Source organism: Glycine max, chromosome 15 (assembly GCF_000004515.6).
Source record: "Glycine max cultivar Williams 82 chromosome 15, Glycine_max_v4.0, whole genome shotgun sequence".
Classification (NCBI taxonomy): domain Eukaryota; kingdom Viridiplantae; phylum Streptophyta; class Magnoliopsida; order Fabales; family Fabaceae; genus Glycine; species Glycine max.
Genome location: NC_038251.2, coordinates 41,703,312 through 41,725,487, shown reverse-complemented (window position 1 = coordinate 41,725,487; position 22,176 = coordinate 41,703,312). Strand labels below are relative to the sequence as shown.

Here is a 22,176-nt window from a genome sequence, read left to right as displayed (position 1 = left end):
AAGTTGTACCCTAAATTTCTGAAAATCACTACCCTAGCTGGCTATATCGCGCGCACCTCAACTCATTGAACCTCACTAAACCTTGCTCAACCTCGCACGCACGTTGCTTACCCTTGCTCAACCTCGCTCACCCAGAGAGACCACTTGTTAGCTTCTTCGCTCGGTTTGTGTCCTCGATCCATCGTTCATCCACACACTCAGCGTCCATCAAACCTGTCTCCAATGTGTCGCATCGGCGTCGTGTGCAGCCATTGTCAGCCATGTAAGCAGTTTTTGTTCAATTTACATTTGCTTACAATCTTTCCTTGTTCATTCGATCTGTTCAATTAACATTACCTTACATGGCATGTCTCACAAAAGCCCATGTTTCCTTGTTCAATCAAAATTTAGTTTTTGTTGTAGTTGTTCTGTTGAAGTTTGTTGTTCGTTCCCAATGTAGCTTTGGTTCTTTTATTTTTTTACTTCTGGCGACTTAAGGGTTTGGCATTTTCATTATAGCCTACTCTTCCCAGTTATCTCTTTTCATTATATATTGAAAGCGATATTGAGAGTACAGTCATTAGTGTAGGCTTTTATTATATCGTGTTCAAACATGGAAGGTAGCTCTAAAATTTGTTAAAGTAGGAAGGGATGATTGAGCTATGACAAAAATGAGAAAACTTCAATCTTATAATGAAGTCAACAATTTGGATTATAAATGGAAGTTTTATAGTCCTGTTGATTTTAAGCTTTGCTTCCCTAAGATCTTAGTCTGTCAGGTCTAATAAATAAAATTTTATTTGAACAATATTTATACAAGTTCATGACTATGAACAAAAGGTTGACACACTAACACCAAATTCATTTAAGATATCAACAATCCTTTGAAATCTTAATCCAATACACCCCCCTAAATTCTGGTGGCAATTCTATATATATTTGGGTTGGATTAATCTTTCTTTTTCACTGATCATCTTGCAATTCTCAAAATAGGGTTCCTTATGCCTACTGCCTAGCTATTTTCTTCTCTAGGTGTTGGATTGATAGTATATATATTTAATTATATAGCCCTATATGTTGGTACCAATTTTCACCAAAATGTTTTTCAAATGAAACTCGATTCCGAGTTTGTAAGCTTGCATGTACATACACATATATTTATATACCTTCTTGTCCAACCTCGTTTGGAATTTGTCGTGCCTCTTGTTCAGCTCTTTTCCTTTTCCTAGTTGCAAGTTTTCTTTCATTTGAAGTTGTCCTCATTAATTTTGGGCCTACAGAAGTGCCTTCCTTATCCAGTTATTTCTTTTCTTTTAGTTTTATGTGAATTAATAATTAAGAAGTTAGTAATAGGCTTTGCAATTGCATGTTAGGTAGATTAATTTGGGTTCAGAGTCACGATAAAGGGTTTTATAACTTTAGCAAACAATTTTGTCACACTGACCTAATATTCATTGATTCATTTGATAGAATCTGGATATATATATATATATATATATATATATATATATATATATATATATATAATTGTCCACTTTATCATTAATTGAAACCTTTAATTATATATACTTTAACCCCACATATATTTGTTTTTCATTAAATCTATATAAAATAGAGTTTAGGAAAATGATTTCTAGTGCCAATTGCACGTACAAATTCTAAATATAGTTCATAATCCATATTTTTGTTAATTATCCAATCTCTTTTATTTTAAATTTTACATATTAGTCAATTACATTATATTATAACAACTATTTCGTAAGAAAATTCGCATCATGACACCATTTAGCACTACTCTTATTAATTTCCTGCTAGCAAGAATACATATTACTAGTTCTTAATGTATTTTTCTAACCCTTATTTTGAGAATCTTTAATTAGTTAACTAGATTGATTTATTTACTATTTATCATCAACCCCTCATCAATGTCATGTATGATGTCTCCTGTCTTGGAAAGGAAACTGAAAATGTACACACATAATAACAAGAGATATGCATTGACATGTACAATAGTACTGGGAGACAAAGAGAGTGAAGGAGCTTCCTTTAGCCCACACATGGTTAGGGGATTAAAGGGTTGCTGAAGTATCTGCTGACTCATTCATACACATAGAATAGTGATTCAAATTGCTAAGGTAATTGTGTGAATGAAGCAGGGGACATTTTGCATCCTTCTTTCTATGTGCTTGGACTGAAGGGGAGCTCCTTCTTTCTGTTGGCTCCACTTGTATTAATATTAATCTCTTCTCTTTGTCTCCAACACTATCTTAATTAGGATGTGTTTATTTTACCGTTGAAATATGTTGGCACATGTTATAACAATGTAGTATTTTATGAAAAATTGTTTATGAAAACATTTTCTATGATGATATTGGGCCCAAGGCAGCCAAGAAATGACATTGATGTTTATCTCATTCCCTTGGTTGAAGACTTGACAAAGTTGTGGGGCGAGGGGGTTGTCGTGTTTGATTGATATTGAAATAAGACATTCATGTTGTGTGCAATTGAAACACAAGCTACGTACAATTGAAACATGGAAGAAAAATATACACTCGACATCAGCATTTTCTCAAACCTTATCACCCTTATCGCTAAATGAAAAAACCTTTTAATGGAAGTCAAGAACATGAAAGTGCGCTGATACCATTAACTAGTTAGTAGGTTCTTGAGCGGGTTGAGGACAATAATACTATATTTGGAAAGACTCAAAAGAAGCTAACAAGTAAAACTTTCCTGTGGATGAAGAGGTCGATATTTTTTTATCTTCCATATCGGTCCGATCTAGATGTTAGACACTGTATTGATGTTATGTGTGTCGAAAAAAATGTGTGTGATGTGTGTCAATACACCAAGGAAGGGACATATCCTCTGTCAGACTTCTAATAAGTGCACATGCTTCCCTTCTTCTAGGCCTCTTTGAGTAGCCGTAATAACCCATCAAACACCATTTCTCCTCATTAATGATACTCACCACAACATTAATAAAGTTTAGGGAGTAAGCTCAAAACCTTGCATTCAAAAGGATTTCTCCAAATTCCACCTCACATTCCTTCCTTATCAACACCAAACACTCCATCAAAACCATTTTTGTTTCATACTCCATCAACCTTATTTGCATAGGGGTTCGCAAAAAAAAGGATATCGAATTTGTGCATCCATACAAGGTCTTTAAGAACAAGAATTGCTCTTTGGTGACCTATCTCGCGACAATTCCAACTTAGAATACTCATGATCCTTGGCAGGCAAGATCATCCTTCACTCGTTTCTCCCTAACCCATAACAGAAAGCAAAAACCTAAAACTCTCACTAGGAGAGAAATCCTAAAAACTCATTAGGAGAGAAATCCTAAAAGAAGACACCCACTTGTATTCTTAGCTTCTTGATATTTTTTAATTCTTGATAATTCTAAATTGTGTAAAATAACATTTTCGTAATAATTAATTCCTTATTACTTAAAAATCATAAAATAAACAATAAATAGTTCAATTTGATTTTTTTAAAAGGTTTAATGTAATCCTTTATTTAAAAAAAACAATAGAATTTTAGTGTGTAAGGTCAATTTGGACAAAATGATCAAATTACATCAATTTTAAAAAATTAAGTCATCAAATTAAATCTCATGTTAATAATAGAAAAAAATTGAACAAAATAAATAATAGTGAGACTAAATATATAATTAAGCGTTTAATTAAATACTGATGTACTATTACTTTTTCTATGCGATAAATCCTGTAGTGATGCATTAGAAGTCTTCTAGGCATTAACTTTACGGTCAACTCCTGCCAATTACATTAATAATTAGATAAGGTTATTATTTTCTATTAAAAATTATTATTTAAGATGTTAAAAAAATAAAAAAAATTCAATACTTATTAAATAAAGAAATCATGAAGAATTAGCAAGAAAATGTACCGGAGAATTTAGAATATTATTCTTGATGTTTACATAGGTATATGTCAACATCAAATTTTGTTGGATAATTAAATAAATATAAAATTAAAAATTCCAAGAAGAAGAAAAGAGAAACAAATCTGACACATAAAGAGAGAAAAAAATATCAAATAAAATTATTTTTGCCATTTATTTTGATTTAATCTAATTTAAGTTTTTTAAAAATATATTTGCGTCCTTTAATAAAAAAAACGAATAAATAAAAATAAAATATGATAAGATCATATCCAAACTTTGTGTCTAGCGCACTAGTCATCTGGAAGGTCACTATATTCATCTTTTTTTCTCCCTTTTTTCACACACATCCTCTTACGGTTTTTTTTCTCAAATCTGTAACTTAACCACACCTGAAAAGCTAGCAAGCTCATAACATTATTCAATTAACACTTAACAGTGGATTTCTATCTATATCATTGCTTTATTAAATTTTCAATTCTTACTGCAAGTGTTACCCAACTTGTACGTATTAAATGCGCTGATAGATTAGTTTTGTCGGTAATAATTACTAGTACTATTTAATGAATTATATAAAGGATTAGTTGAGTATTAAATGTTTTTTACATGTCAACAAAGTGAAACCTATTTTTATGATAATTTTTTTGACAATACCGGAGAAGCTTATCCTTGTTTTCTTGAATTCTCAACTCCTAACCAGATCCGTGACTAAACTTTCACATATTAAATGCGGTCAATTTTTCCCCCATATTTCAAATTTATGTTCTACGAGTATAAAAATATATCTACCCAAATGAAGCTCATTTTATATTAATAATATTATTTTTTTAACCAAAAATTAAAATTATTATCATTAATTATTAAATCTTAATTTTGAATTTCAAGTAAGGATTAGGTTTGTTTTATTAATTAAAATATTATTTTTTGAGATTATAATAGTTCAACATTATGATTAATTAATTAAATTTTTTTGTATCCCGTTGTTTTATGTATTTTCTTTATACATTTGAAATTTTAAATAAGTCATTCATCCTTATTTGAAATACACACTAATAGCATTAATTTCAATAACTGAAATTAATTTAACAGCCCAACGGATAAATTAATATGGAAACAATATTTTAAATTTTTATTTTAAACTAATTTATTCACTAATATTTATGTATAATTTATTCTTACTTACTGCACAATTCAAATTCAACGACTTACACAAATTTTAAGAAAAATGTTAAATTCAAAAGTCAATTGACTCCAATTCAACTATGTTTTTTAACCATAGAATAAAATGACTTAAAATATATTTGAGATCTCTGATAAATATCTAATTTTTATCTAGGATCCCTAATAAAAAAAATTGTTGTTTTAGATCCTTGATATATCAAAACTTTTATTATGAGTACTTGTCATCACTTATGTGATGACATACACCAAGTCCATGACTAATATATATTGAGAAAATCTATTCACAAGATGTCATGTCATCACTTAACTCACAAAAGAGAATAAAAACAAAAGTTTTAATATATTAGGGATCCAATGCAACAAAAAAATTTATTAGGAATCCAAACAAAAACTGATCATTTATTAGGAACCTCAAACATAAGAACTTAGTTGATTTTAGATAGTCAGAATTTCGATAAAAAGGGAAATATTGAGTTCAACTAGACCAAAATACTTGGTTAGATTTGAAGCATTTCAATATTTTTATCATGATGTTGTGTTTCAATAAGATTGATTTTTCAATAAAGTATACTACGTACATGATGGAAAGAAGCGCTCACAAGGAGCATGAAAATTTGAATTCAAAAAAGGGAGTTACAACGGTTCGACCAAGAAGACTACACAAGGTCTATAAAAATTGTTACAATGGATATTACTATATAAATTATTATCATTATTTTTATCAATATTTAGGAAATTCTCGTAAGTTGAAACTATAGTTGTTTGTTTGATTAAAAATAACTTATAATCGAAAATGGATTCTGTGTCTCACACTTAACATTTAATTGTTAATAGAATCACTAGTAAAAATTACTACTTGATAGATGTAAAACTCTTTTCAAAAACTATTTAGAATTTTCAGGGTTAACAAATTGGCACCCTCGGTGAGACTAGTTGTCATAACTTTCGATCTTAAGAACAAGTCTTAAGAATAATTGCATATTATCAAGAAGTGGTAGGATGACTAATAATTCAATAACTAGTTAGAGAAACCACAATAAAAATACTATTAATAATGCTACAAACGGTGCTAATAATGTTGTTAGCCAAAGTGAACAAAATCAACTAATTCCATATAGTGGGACAAACAACGAAGTTGTTGTGGCTGTTAATCAACCAAATAATACAATTATTGCTACTAGATGTGAAGATTTAGTGTGTTTGCAGATTCATACATCTAATATCAAAACTACTTTGTCTCAAAACAATGTCAAAACAAATGCCAATACTCCACCATTTTTTACTAGAAGATCATAGGGTATGCCACCATTTTCTTCTTATATGAACACTCACAATTGAGTATGTCCATGCCTCAAAGTCAAAATTTTGTGCCACCTATTATGGTTAGTAGGAGAACAAACAAACATTTGGAACTTGAGGGTAGTAGCCATAGATATAGTGCTGAACAATTAAGAAACACGAGGGTTCCCACTGAAGATAGGATGGTAGGAGATGGTAGCATGGTTTTGACTGAAGTTTCTAATGAAACTTTGGCAATATTTAGACAACAAATTGACCATAGCAGTCATGAAATGGTCAATACTTTGACCAATCATATGACATCAATTTTGAATCCCTTGTTGAGAACTACTAATGAAAGTTATCAACAAATGAATGAGATTTTAAGTCGAATTGCAGATGTTTTGGCTATTCATAGAAATCAACTTGCCAATAGACCAATAATTCATGGAATTCCAATAAATGAACAATGAATCGAAAACAATCAGCATGATCTAGGAAGTCCTCAAGTAGGATTAGCAAATGAAGGAGGACAACCAGCTGTTCAAAATTCTTTATTGGTCAATATAAATCAAAATGCTAATGAAGCTTTTCTCAATGTACAACACAATCAATTACTTAGGGGGCAAAACATTCAGAATGGTGGTTTAGGCCATGTTGTGGCTCAAAACCCACAAATTGATCAAATGATAGAACAAGCCTTAAATAGACATGGTTTCAAAATAGGATATACACATCAACCTTATTTTGTTTCTTCTTTTCTTGACTATGTGCTACAATCTAAATTACCAAGGGATTATAAAATCTTAAAGTTCTAAAAATTTGCAGAAGAACTAAAAGAATCTATTGCAAAGAATGTGACTTGTTATCAAATTGAATGTGGTAATTCGCTCATAGATGAATTCCTTAAAAGGAAGTGTTTTCCTAGTTATTTAACAAAAAGTGCCTTCACTTGCTTTACTACTTTACCACCAATTTGATCTACAATAATACTCAACTTGAGTGAGTGTTTCATGAACATTTCTTTAAAGGAGAAACTTGAGTCAGTTTGATTGATTTGACCACTATGAAAAGATTTAATAGTGAATCAATTGAGCATTATCTACATAGGTTATGACAAATGAAATCTAAATGTTATACACAAATCCATGAACACGAATTACTTTGAATGGCTATTGTAGTCTTGGAATTTTTTATCCATAAAAAATTACTAAATCAACAAATTAGGGATATGGAACAATTGAAAAAAAAAAGTAAGAAGGATTGAACAAATAAAATATAAGAAAGAAAAAAATAAGAAATTTGACAAAAATAGAAAGAAGAAAGTTGTATAAGTTGAGGCCTACAATGAATATGATAATTCTATGAATTTTGAAGATATAGATTGTGATAATGAGGAAAATGCAATTTATTTAGCAGAATTACAACCAGGTCCTCTTTATATTTGGCAAATGTTGTTGGACCTTGTGGCCTCAATAATCTTAAGAGGGATAGGCTTAGAATGCAGAAGAAGCAGCAACAATCAATTTAATAATGTTCTTTAAACATGCAAGGCAAAATTGATTGCAATAACATAAATGAGATAAGGGAAGAGAGAATGCAAACACAGTTTTATACTGGTTCGGCAAATTTCGTGCATATGTCCAATACTCAAGCAACCCCCGCTTGAGATTTTCACTATCTTTGTTAAATCCTTTACAACTTCTGAACCACACAGGGACAACCCATCCCTTGTGTTCAGGAATCCTTACAACTCAAGAGACCCTCGGTCCCTTAATCAATCTCATTGAGTAAGAAGAATGGAAGAAGAATTCTCTCTTCAAGAGAAGAATATTACAATGAAGATCCATGGATAAACTCTTAATGAATTTGCAAGTGTTTGCCCAAGAGTTCTTGAGAGAGCATTTGGAAATGAAGTTCTCTTGGAATCTCTCTCATTTTCTTTTGAGAGGATAAGACATTTTGGACCAGCAAAACTCTCTCTTAAAATTCGTGCCCAAGTCACCTATTTATAGGCCTTTGATGGCCATTTACAAATCCAATGAAAAGATGTGACTGTTGTCATATTTTCTGAAAACTCTCCACTAGTAATCGATTACAATGTTTGTGTACTCGATTACACAGTTATAATTTGAAGGGTCATGTCTTTTGAATTTGAATTTCAAGAGTTTCGTTGCTGGTAATCGATTACAGAAATATGGTAATCGATTACATGTTGAAAATTCAAATTCAAAACTCTTTTCAACAGCTATTTTTCAACCCTGTCTGCTGGTAATCGATTACACTGCCTGGTAATCGATTACTAGAGCCTTGCATGTCTTGAAAGCACTTTGTTTTAAGGCAAGGCTTGATCTTTGAGTTAATCTTGAAGCAAGGCTTTGTTTGTTGAATCAATCTTGTATTAATCTTGAAGCCATGGTTATCCTTTGAAGCAACTTTGTTTGATTCTTCTTTTGACATCATCAAAATCATGTATACATACACTCACATTCTCCCCCTTTTTGATGATGACAAACATGTGATTTCTTCTCGACACCATCAAAGCTTGCATGATTTACATTCTCCCCCTTTCTCAAGCAAATTATTCTTGACATCATCAAAATCTTCATGATTTACAAATGTTAAAACCAAAAGAAAAACATAAATTTGCAAACTCAAAATATAGTTTTTACATTACTAACGCGGATAGAATTTTCAATGTATTATTAAAGGATAAACAAATTACACTTAGTGATAATCATAAAATTCATCCATTTGCGCAATGAAAAAGAAAGAGATATTACAAATTTCACTATGTCTTTAGACATTGGACTAATAATTGTTTACGTTTTAGAGATATGATACAAAAGGCTAATAATGAAAGAAGGCTGAAGTTTGAAGAAAAACCTATGCAAGTGGATATTAATCCTTTCCAAGTCCAGACCAATTATGTCGAACCTATCTAGATTTTGATGTAGGGGCTTTGATGAACATCAAAGATTGAAATACCTTTGTCTAAAGATGAAGGAAATCAAGCTTTGGAAGAGTTTGAGAAAGAAGAGGAATTTGTATTCCCACATGCAGAGGATACTTTGCTAGAGTTTCTGACAAAGAAGCAAAAAACTAAGAAAGAAGTGATTCTTTGCCCTCGATGTAGTGTTGTGTTCGATAAATCTATAGAAAAGGCTTTCGAATCGAAGCTTTTGAAATTCACAACAATTATTAGAAAATTCAAGAAGTTTATAATAAGGGGAAAGGAAAGCAAAATACCAATATGACTGTGAGTCAAGTGCACAAACCCTACAATGTTTCTCAAAGAAGGTCCACATATGTGCCACATGCTGGAGTCCCTTTGAATAGATGGATTCAACTGGGACATCAAGGTTCAAGTTCTCAATGGCAACCATTTGAGGTGAACAAGTTTGTTCCTCAGAGATGGAACTACTGAAGCTTCCCAAAGAGGATGTTATTGATATCAAAATCCACCACGTGTGAATAGGAACATGTTGAAAACCAAGTGAAGAAGACATCAAAGGTTGAGAAAGAGTGCAATCTTGGAGCAATAGATGAACAATGGTAAACCATCTATTTTTGATAGGATCACTTAAGGTCCTTCCCTTGGTTTTGAAAAGAACATCCCAACTAATATGGGTGAAGAAAATTAAGAGATCATTGACTATTTCAAATTAGGATTTGAAGACTCTGTTGAAGAAATTTGTGGAATATCAAGCTCTCATGTGATAAGAGATTATGCAAGGAAAAGTGTTTAGAAGACCATTCTTTGAGTCGAAAGGCTTTTTGGGTGACTCAAGTTTCTTGTTTCACTCCTCATCATGATGTTATTGTGTTCAATCCACCCACAAATGAAATGAAATCTCAATTGAAGTCTCTCAACCTAATTGCTATGGTGGATGATCATATTATCAACAAATATTTGGTGGATGGAGGAGCAATTATCAACATTTTGTCAAAATCTATGTTAAGGAGGTTTGGTAAGACTGTTGATGACGTTATTTCTCATAATATAGTTGTTTATAACTTTTGTGAAAAGACATATGGTTTAGATGGAGTCATTTGTTTACATGTATTTGTTAGAAGTCAAAGGAGGCCTACTCTATTTGTTGTGGTATCCTCTCAAGCAAGATTTAACATGTTTCTTGGAAAAGAATAGATTCATGGGATTATGTTGCTCCTTCAACCATGCATCAAAAAATCTTTTGGGCTTTATGCTTTGTTTGATGATGAAATTGATTAGACATTGGCAATGACTACACCTTTTGATATAGAAAATTCATACCATGTCAACAAGAAGACTAGAGAGGATGCAAATAAGTTCTTCTGCTGGGATCCTAAAAGAGGATTTCTATTTATTAACAAGGTTGTTAGGAAAATGGCTACTATTGAAGAAATATGAGTTCTTCAGCAGCATATTTGAGTTTTATGGATTGAATTTTGACCTATATGGACGATAGTTTGAATCAAAAGACTAAGAGAGCCATAGAAGAGGACTTAAATGAAAAAAATTCAAAGTGGCTACCATGGTCGTAAGTGAAGGAGAAATAGCTACTAAGGCCTCAAAGAAAAGTTGAATGATTAAAAGAAGACCTCGAGGCTCAAAATCGAAAACAACGACAAGATAGTAGAAGAGGATTTCAAGAAAAATGACAAAAGATTAAGATTAGATTGCATATATGATAATTCAGCATTAGGTTTTGAAAAACCTATTTCCCCTAACTTAAAGAAAATGGAATCACAACATCCATTAGAAGAAATCAAACTGGGGATTGAAGGAATCAAAGGCCTGCTCAAATTAGTAAATTGTTAGATTGAAGCCTTCGAGAAGAAAATATTTCTTTGTTGTAGGAGTTATAGGATTGCTTTCGATGGGATTATGATAAAATGCCTAGACTCAGCAGAGATCTAGTGGAGCATAGATTACCCATTCAAGAAAGGAGGAAACCTATTAAACAAGCATTAAGATGATTTGTTTCTAATGTCATGGAAGCTATCAAATAAAAAATAAAAGGTTATTGAATGTCAAATTCATTTGAACAACTAGGTATGTTGAATGGATCTCTAATATAGTTCCAATAATAAAAAAGAATGGAAAATGTGTGTATGAATAGATTTTAGAGATTTAAGTTCATAAACTCCTAAAGATGAGTACTTTATTTCAATTGCTAACATGTTGGTAGATTCAACAATAGGGAACTGAAATTTTCAGTTTATTAGATGGGTATTCAGGTTATAATCAAATTTATATTGTTGTACGATATTTCAAAAACTGATTTTCGATGCCCAGGGGCATTAGGAACTTATGAATGGACAGTTGTGTCATTCGGTCTAAAAAATGCTGGTGCAACTTATCAAAGAGCCATAAATTTGATTTTTCATGATTTAATTGGAAAATTTATGCAAGTATATATTGATGATGTGGTTGTGGAATCTGAGTAAAAAAATGATCACCTTGAGCATTTGAAATTATCATTCAATAGAATTCAAAAACATGGATTAAAAATGAATCCTTTAAAATTTACTTTTGGTGTGTCTATAGGTGAATTCTTAGGTTTCATTATCCATCAAAAGGGAATCAAAATAGATAAAAATAAGGCAAAAGCCATTTTGGAGACTTCTCCTCCAAAGAATAAAAAGCAACTTCAATGATTGTTGGGTAAGGTGAATTTTCTTAGAAGGTTCATTTCTAATTTATTAGGAAAAATTAAGGTTTTTCGCCATTACTCAGACTAAAGAATGAAGTTGATTTTCGACGGGAACAAGAATACTAAGATGCTTTTGATGACATAAAAAATATCTTGCAAATCCACTAGTTTTAGTGCCTCTTGTGAAAGGAAAAGATCTTAAGTTGTATATTTCAACATCATATTCGACCATTGCAAGCATGCTGGTGCAAGAAGATGAAAATGACATAAAATGTGCAATTTATTATCTCAATCAAATTCTGAGTAATACTGAAACTAGATATAGTCCTATTGAAAGGTTATTCTTTGTATTATATAAGACCTTTTGATGCTCAAGTTCTATCTCATAATAATTCTATAAAATTTATGTTATCTAAGTCAATATTGCATAATAGAATAGGTAAATAGGCTCTTGCTAACTAGATTTTCTTTAAATTTTGTACCACTAAAAGCTATCAAGGGAGAAATTGTAGTAAAATTTTTCGCTGATCATACTCATGTAGAAATTTTAGAATGTTTTGTAGGAATAATAAAACCTTGGTTGTTATATTTTGATGGTTCAAAACATATAGATTGTTATGGAATAGGTGTTGTTATAATATTTCCAAATAATAAACCTTTGAAAACTTTATTTGAAATCAGACCCACATTTTAAAATAATGAAATAGAGTATGAAGCTTTGATAGCTGGTTTAGAAACATGTTTTGAAAAAATGAGATTCAAAATTAATGATTAATCAATTAACTCGAAAATATAAATGTATAAAAAATAAACTATTAAGGTACTTTCCTAGAGAAACTAGGTTGTTAAGTAAATTTGATTATGTAGATTTTGAACATGTATATTGAGAAGAGAATAAATAAGCAAATGAGTAAGCACAAATTTCTTCTAGTTATATATTAAGTGAGCGAAGTTTCAAATCTTTAATTGCTATAAAAGCAAAATTGCCAAAAGAAAAATTCTTACTATAAATGCATTAACACCTCTTGATTGGCATAAACCTTTGGCTAATTATCTTCAAAAACCTAGTTCACAAGCAGATAAAAAAACAAAATATAAGGCTATGAATCATGTGATTTTGGGAGATGAATGATATAAAACAGGTATTGATGAAGTTTTGTTAAAATGTTAGGAGAATCAGAAGCCTATATAGCATTGGTTAAAACCATGAAGGAATTTGTGGTTTTCACCAAACTAGTGAAAAAATGAAATGGATGTTATTTCGATAAGGTTACTATTGGACAACTATTCTTAAAGATAAATTATACCGAGTCCTTTAAAGATTGTCAAAAGCATGGTCCCATTCAACAAGTACCAACAAGTGAACTACATTATGTGACAAAACCTTGGCCTTTTCGAGGATGAACTTTAGATTTGATAGGTCAAATACACCCACTTTCATGACATAGATATATTTTAGTTGGAGTGGACTATTTCATGAAATGGTTGGAAGTTATCCCTCTTAAGGATGTTGATCAAGGTGATATAATAAATTTTATTGAACAAAATATCATATGTAGAGTTGGTATTCCAGAAACCCTTACTACAGATCAAGCAACTATATTTATTGAAAGAAAAATAGTTTGGCAGGCCAATTCTCGAAATATAAAATTGTTGACTTCTACTCCTTATTATGTGCAAACTAATGGTCAAGTAGAAGCCATTAATAAAATTGTTATTAACTTAATTAAAAATCATATTGGTCAAAAACCTAGGAGTTGGCATGAAACTTTGAATCAAGTCCTTTGGGCTTATTGAAATTCACCTAGGGAGACAACATGGGTTACTCTATTTAAATTAGTATATGGACATGAATCAATATTGCCCATTAAAATTAATTTGAATTCAATTTGATTACAAAGACATAATGAAATTCCTATCTAAGATTATTTAAATATGATGTATAATGAATTGGATTTATTAGGCGAAGAAAGATTGATTTCTTTAGAAAATATTACTTGTCAAAAAGAAAAAGTTCTTAAGCATTATAATAAAAAGGTTACAAGAAAATATTTTCAAGTTAGAGATTTGGTTCGGAAAGTAATATTACTCATGGATAAAAAATCTAAGGCTTATGGTAAATGGTCACTAAATTGGGATGAACCTCTTATGTTATTGAAACATTTTTTTTCAAGAAATGTTTATGCAATTCACGAAGTAAATACTGACAGTTATATTGGTTTGATAAAATAATATCTAAAAAATTATAAACCAATAATAACTGAAATAAAAATTCACATAACTTAGAAATTAAAGAGTGTAAATGTTCAGAAAGAAAACTACATAGATAAAATTATCCCAAATAGATTGAAAACAAAGATAAATCTTTCTAAGAGTCCAAAGTCGAGGAAGATGTTGCAAATTTGACATAATGGCAGCTTTTTATCATCTCATTGAAGGTCTCGATCCATATGGATAGTGTATTCATAGATTCTTTCTGAGATCACTTGAGTTGCCTTCACTTCTTAATTGGACCTTTCAATTCTTGCATAATTTGGTGAATAGAGGAATAAAGAAAATCTTTGTTCATTTTGTGAGCCTTCTTATTTGCTCGATGCTTTGAGAGCCTTTCACGAAATTTCTAAAGTTCGCCTTGGATTGGTCTGAGCTTTGCTAGAAGGTCTTCCTCTTTTATAATCAGATCATGTTCAAACTTCTCGATATTATTTATTGGTCCCTACATCAACATGATATTTTTCATAGCTTTTTGAAATCCTTCTCGAGCCTAAATGAGTTTGGTTGGATCTTGCTTTATTGAAGACTCAATCTTAGCAATATGAGAAGTACATGGGTTGTAGAGTTGATGAGTCTCAAAATCATTATTTAAAACATTGACGAATGATTCCATCTCTTCACGAAGTTGATCAATTACCAAGTCATTAAATTTCAAAACTTCTTTAACTACTTGTCAAAGTTATTCTTTATAATATGGGTTGGAGAAAGAGTCTTCAAGATTTTTGTTGAAAGCAAGTTTTCTAAAACGGATCACAGTTTCATCAAAATGAGTAAAAGGTCTATTATGACTCAATTCAGAAGCCTTCAAAGGCATTGAATCCGAGGAACAAACATGAATGAAGGAAAATTGATCAACATTAGTTGGATCCAAATTTTCTTGTGGAAGAGCAAGAGTCAAACTTTGGGGTATTACAGACTGTTGCAGAGCAATTGAAGTGGTCTCCACTACCCCTAAAGGCAAGTTTTCCTGGTTGGCCATCAAAGGTTCTTTGAACCCTAAGAAATATAAAGAAGTTAGTGATTAATCTTCAAATTATTATAAAAATTACGAAATTTGAAGGGTTTTTAATACCTTTATTAGACTTAGGAACGGGTTGGTTAGGATAGCCAAGAGTTTGAAAAGTTTCATAAAGTGAGGATTAAGGAATGATCACTGCAAGAACATCCATATTTAACAATTCCTCTTCTCCATATTGAGCCATTTCAGGTTGTGCTTTGTTTTTTATGATAGGATTGGAAGGATTATTTATGCTAGAATCAAACTCCATGAAATTCTCTTCAATGGTGGGTTCTTGATGAGATGGTTGTTTCAATGGAGACGATTCACTCTGACTCTGAACTTCATCCTTGTCCACATCATCATTCCTTTTAACAAATTTTCTTACATCTGGTGTTGACATAGTCATTTCTAAATTTCAAACTGATAAGTAGAAACGTTAGAGATAAAACAGTGTTTCAAAATTAAATGAAGATTATCAAAGAATGGAAAGTGTGCTTACCATTTTGTTCTTTGTTAAGACTTTTAATTTTAGAACTAACAACAAGAGTATCATGATTTTTTTTGTCCTATCAAAAAATAGCAATTTGAATTAATATTAGAATTCATTTGAGATAGATATTTCTATGTTTTGATAGGAAATACCTTGTCAACTTCTAGGTTAAAGGGGCCTTGATAGGGAGAGAGGTCCACTACATGTACATCCTGAAAGCAAGATAGTCAAGACTTATCTCTCAATATGCCATTTAAAAGATGTGTCTCAATCAGTTCACTAGATTTAGAACAAGTGGGGTAAATTTTTCCTAAGGTTTCCTGAAAAGTAGTATGTTTAATTTTCAAAAGAACAAAAATACATATTTGTACAATATTTTAAAAGTTATGTAAGATAGATCATAATTAAATAAAGGAAACTGTAAAGGAAAAAAATACCTTCTTCTTTGGCTTCACTGAAGGAGTTAATATGAAAGAATAACTAATTGACATGCCTTCATTAGACCCATATGTTTCCTTAGTGTTTTTATCCATCACTTGCATGGAACTAAATAATAGATGTAAGTAATAATTGAGAGGAAAATATAAAAAAATTAACAAAAAACTTTTTGAGACAACTAACCTATTTCTGGTACTTAGTTTTTGGGGGGTTTGGTGGAAGTTTGATCTTATCATCACTTTTATCACTAGTACTTTTCTTAGATCCCTATTGGAAAGGGAAAAAATGTAATACAAGTTAGTTCGATGGAAAATACTCATCAATAGGAAACATGATCAAAAGTTAAAAACTCAAAATACCTTATTATCAACGCTAGTAGACGAGGGTGTCTTCCTTTTTTGATATTAGGACTTCTTAGAAGTACCTTGCTCGTTACCTTACCAATTCTATGCATCTCCTTGACATGATATCTTGATAGGAATGGTTGAAATTATATTGAACACATTTAAAATGTATGGCTAAGATTTGGTGGAGAATTTTATTTTGTCGAATAGAAATTTATCATTTAGTTCTTTTGTTTCAATATCTACCCATTCCTTTGGAATTATTTGTCTTGGGTATTTTTGATAGTCACCATGATAAATTTTGCAAAATTAGCTCATCAAGCAGGGTGAGTGTTATCAATTCTATAAATTGTAGAAAATGGTAGGAGTTCTCGAACCCATGGACGATTTTGAAGACTTTTTTACTTAGGCCAAAACAAGCTTTTGGAAAAAGATTTTGGACAATATCTAGAAAATTTGGTAGTTCCTCTTGAATTTATTACCTTACCATTTTCTCCATTTTTCTCTATTTTATCTCTAAGAGCAAAAACTATTTATCGAAAGGTGGCTATAGGATAAGTTGGGTGATAATAAATACAATGTAAATTTTTGAAGTGTGAAATTTCGATAGCTAGTTCATGTTTACCTTTGCTCCTTTTACCATTAGCATGCACAAAACCATGAAATTTGATTAATTTCTCTAATCAAGAAATAGTAGAAATAGGTCTTCGAGAATAATAATTTTGCCACCATAACTAGTGGAAGTCTTGAGTGCTTAGAAAACAATTCTCTAAGGATGATGGATGAAATTGCAGCTTCACTTTAGGAGTTTTTTTGTTGATGACTTTAGGAATAAGACTTTCATCACTTTGGATTTGATAAAAACGTGTCATCTTTCGATACATGGGCATTGGGGGAAAATGACAAAGTTTGAATTGCCTAGCAAAGAGTTGAGGTTGATAAGGATAAAATCGAATGTCCTTTGAGGTAATTCCAACAAAAATTATAACCCAAGTGAGAAATGCACTCCAAATTTCAATAAGTTCTAATTGAAGGCCAAGAGTCTCGCATGGGAATCTCTATTTTAACCATGCTAGTCTAGTCAATTTAGAATTTAAAAATGGTGCCAAGTTACTGTCAAAATGATCGAAATTGAAAAAAGGCATTAATGTACTTGATGTAACATTCATAGGTGCAAAATTATTTGCTAGGAGTAAGCTAAGTCAATTGAGCTCCTTCAATATTGAGTTTGATATCATCTGGGATGTCTCTTTTGAGGGTTATGTTTTTGGCCAAAATAACATTAAGCCACAGTTGAACAATCCATAAAGGACCAACTACATGCTTCATTTTCCCTGGAGCATCCATAATTTTGGCAGCTTCATCCATCTCTTTAAAGACTAAAGCTAGGAGAAATTTGCTAAGACAAGTATCTTTTGTAAAATGAAGAGCTTGAGCAAGGTTGTAACAGTACATGGGAATTTGTAGAGATCAAGTGCAAAGTAGATTGAAAGAAACCCAATACATCAGAAAGGCAATATTTTCCTCATGAGTCACTTCTTCGGTTTCTTTAGCATTCTTCTCAATAAAACCTCCATAAGATTTAACACTTGAGTCAATATTTACTTCACTCCTTTCAATTTGATCATCTAGCAAGCCTAGAGCACAAGTCTTTCCCAAGGGCTTAAGACCAGTAATAGTAGCAATATCCATCAAAGTTAGCAAAACTGGACCACATGAAAGCTTCAAAGCATGTAGACTTCGATTCCAAAACAGAAAAAAGCCATCAGAACAGGCATATCCAAACTAACCACATCATACTTACTTAATTGAATCAAGCCGTAGATGCCTATGTTTTTACAATGTTGTATCATTTTTGCTTCTAAACATTTCAACCATGTAAAATAAGTATTTCTATCGTTTGGAGGTGAGGCCCTAAAATTTCCACTTTTTGTTTTAAAAAAGTCACTCCTAATAGATTCTTTGTGGATTATGGGGTTCTCTTCATCATGCATGGGAAACAATTTTGTAATGGCTTCCAAATTTACTTGGAGACTATAAGGACCTACAAAATAGATGTTTTTGTTGTTAAGAGAAGTTAGGATCAGTACCTGTGTTTCCCACACTCTTCTGCATTCTTCCTCATGCCTAAGAATGAGGATTAAGTCGAGACCCCTTTTCCTCTACGTCATCACAATAGACACTAAAGGTTGAGTACTTCTATCAGTGTTGGAGGAAGTTTCTTGTTGCTTTGTTGGAGAGTTTTGTTGAGAAGAGGATGCCATTGAGTAGGAAGAAGATGAATAGAGAGAATTTTTTAGTAGCAATAGTGAAGAGAATGAAAGGGAAGATGAACAGTAATTGCAAAGCTAGGGTTTGTAGAAGAGAGAAAGAGTGAAGAGTTAATGTGAATGGTTAATACTTATAGAATAGTTTAAATATAATTTGAACTTTATTTAATTAAATCTAAAATAAAATAAACGATGAGATAAAATTGATTTGATTAATGGAGATAGGCAGTTATAGGCTAGTAGAGGTAATCATGCGTGTGTGAGGAAGCATTAAATCTGCCACATTATAGAACTTGTATGCTAAGCTATTTAATGCGACTTATAAACCTTGTACAAAGTAAATGACTTAGGTACCCTTGAAAAATATTCGAAACAAAAATACTATGCTCTCAAAAGCAATTACTTATTGACAATAGTTTTGAGGGCCATCTATTACCAGAGTTATGAAAAATTTCTAAGTATGAGAACTTTTTTTATTTCGATGGTCGTCATTGCAATAAAAAGTGGGACATAGTGAGTTAAGATCAGACCAAAATACTTGGTGTAGGTTTAAAGCATTTCGATATTTTAATCGAGATCTTGTATTTTGATAAGATTTATTTTTCAATAAAGTATACTACACTTGTGACGAAATGAAGCGCTCACACGAAGCGCGAAAAGTTGAATTTGGAAAAAGGAGTTACAACGATTTGATGAAGAAGACCACATGAAGATAACTGAAGTCGTCATATTTAAGTAGTTATGAATTTATTGTACAAGTGTCAAAAATCTATAATTTAAGTGTTATTACAAGAAGTCTATAAATAAAGACCTCTGACAATCATTTTTAGTGGATTGAATTACTACCACTCAAATTCTCATACATCACTTACACCGCTCACACGAAAATAGCTCTCAATTCGAAGGTCCAAGTGTATGTATTCATCCCACTTTTAATAAAATTTTCTTTCATTTACTTTCTTAGATTTCTTTGAACCCTTATCTCCTTTTTCTATCTACTTAAAAGCTCTACTTTTACTAATCTCCATTTCTTCTTTGAACTTTGTTTTTATCCAATCTCCATTACTTATTATTGTCAAAAATTATTTCTAGAATTGTTATAACATGTATGACTAAATTTATCATCAACAATATTATCATAAAAAAAAAACCTTTCTATTGAAACTATTAATTATAATCTAAACCACTATCAAACTTACTTCTATAAAAATTGTTATAATGAATACTACTATATAAATTATTATCACTATTTTCATCAATATTTAGACAATTCTCTCAAGTTGAAAATTGCAGCTGCTTGTTAGATTAAAAAGAACTTACAATCAAAAGCGGATTCTATTTCTCACACTTAAACATTTATTTGTTAATAGAACCTGTAGTGAAAATTACTACTTGATAGATATACCACTACTAGAAAATACACTTTCAACATCGGTTATTTAGAACATTCTACATCGGTTCTAAAACCGATGTTGAAAGTGACGATGTTGAATGTATGAATGTTAACATCGGTTTTGGAGAACCGATGTTAACATACATATGACAACATCGGTTCTCTAAATACCCGATGTTAAACACAATGAACAACAACAAAAAAAGTGTAGGCATGATGAACGTTGACATCGGTTTTCCAGTAAAACCGATGTAAATATGTTAGTTTAACATCGATTTTCTAGAAAAACCGATGTTAATATATGCCCTTAACATCGGTTTTGCTAGAAAACCGATGTCAACGTTGATGATGCATACACTTATTTGGTGTAGTTCTTTGTGTATAACATCGGTTAATTATAAATAACCGATGTTAATATTCAAATATTCACATCGGTTATTGATAATTAACCGATGTTAATGTACACTAGTTAACATCGGTTTTCTACAGATAACCGATGTTAAATTACAAACGCTGACATCGGTTATACACAAAAAACCGATGTTAATATACAAACGTTAACATCGGTTTTCTATTATAACCGATGTTGGTTATGATATTAACATCGGTTTTTGTTAATAACCGATGTTGTTTTCAAATATTTTTTTTATATATACTTTCTGTTTTTACAATAAACCCAAAATTGTACCTGTCAAATGCAATTTCAGAAGGCCCAATTCACAGCAAATAAACATTTTATTATGCTTTCAAGCAGTTTTAATGATAATAAACATCAAATAATTGATTTATATATTATAAAGAACTATCAACAAATGAATTGAATGTTCATGTTACATAGAAAATGTAAAAAATGTAAAAAATGTTAAAAAATGTCCCTAAATCCTAGGCCTGATCTCTAACTCGGAGATAAAACTGTGCCCACTGGATCTGCAATGCTTTTAATCTCTCAGGCTCCAATGGTCTAGGGTCGTTAAAATACTGCATGATTAAATAAATCATATTAAGTTAATAATGTAATACAAATTATAAATAAATCGATTTTGTTTGAAATAAACTTACCGCTTCCCAATTATTTCTAAAACTTCCTAAAATGATGGTGGACATCCAGTGCATGACATAGTAGCCGCACTCAGTAGTTCCTTTTTGTCTATTACACTAAATACATAATGAAATTTGGATATTAATTAAACAACTAGTGTGCAGACACATAAAGAAATATATATAAGTGGAAGTTTTATGTAAATGACGTACCTTGACGACAATCCACCTAGCAGGAGCCTTTGATTTAGGCTGTGGAGCATCATCAAGACCCTTGATAGCACTGTTCCATATGAGTAACAATTAAAAACTGGTGTTGTACGTTGAGGTATTACAATGCAAATGTATTGAAAACAACACTAACCTATTAATAATCCCCTTAAGGTAGTTGTCTGGCCTGTTATGCAATGAACAAAACCAGACAACTAAGTGTTCCTTGGGCAGGATGACCACCATCTGCCAGTGTCCGCTACAGTGGAACCTAAAATGGGTTAGTACATTAGTAAACATTAATTAAATTTTGTTATTTTGTGACTTACCCATTTAGGTAGGCTCCAAGATACACATTGCGTTGTGAACTCTGCATCCAACTCTTTATGTAACTTTCAGATTCAAACTGCGATTCCCCAGAACTCTGAATGGACTGAGGCTCGAGGAATCCATAGATATCAGAATTCCCCGCTCGCATACATGTTTCAGTGAGATGCCTATGTTAAGTCAAAGTTAAATATTTATGAATTGAAAGCCATAACTTAGGTAAATAAAAGCCTTTTATATAAAGACTTACAGAATCCACAATTGTAACACTGATATGCTGAGACATTGACCACCGTGTGCGATTTCGGAGAGGTCTTCGTGCTTTATGTACAGGGGGAAATCTGGATTAATGACCCCGAACACGGTGGCATCCCATCTAACCTGATAAGGCCTCAAGAAAAGCTCTGG

General features: G+C 31.5%; 1 non-coding gene across 1 annotated transcript; it reads left to right on the top strand.

Moving 5' to 3' along the window:
• The first annotated feature begins 2,007 nt into the window (after positions 1–2,007).
• MIR319D (microRNA MIR319d) lies at positions 2,008–2,197 on the top strand. Its single transcript, NR_048789.1, has one exon. It is a non-coding gene; the product is annotated as a microRNA MIR319d (primary transcript).
• Positions 2,198–22,176: the final 19,979 nt, after the last annotated feature.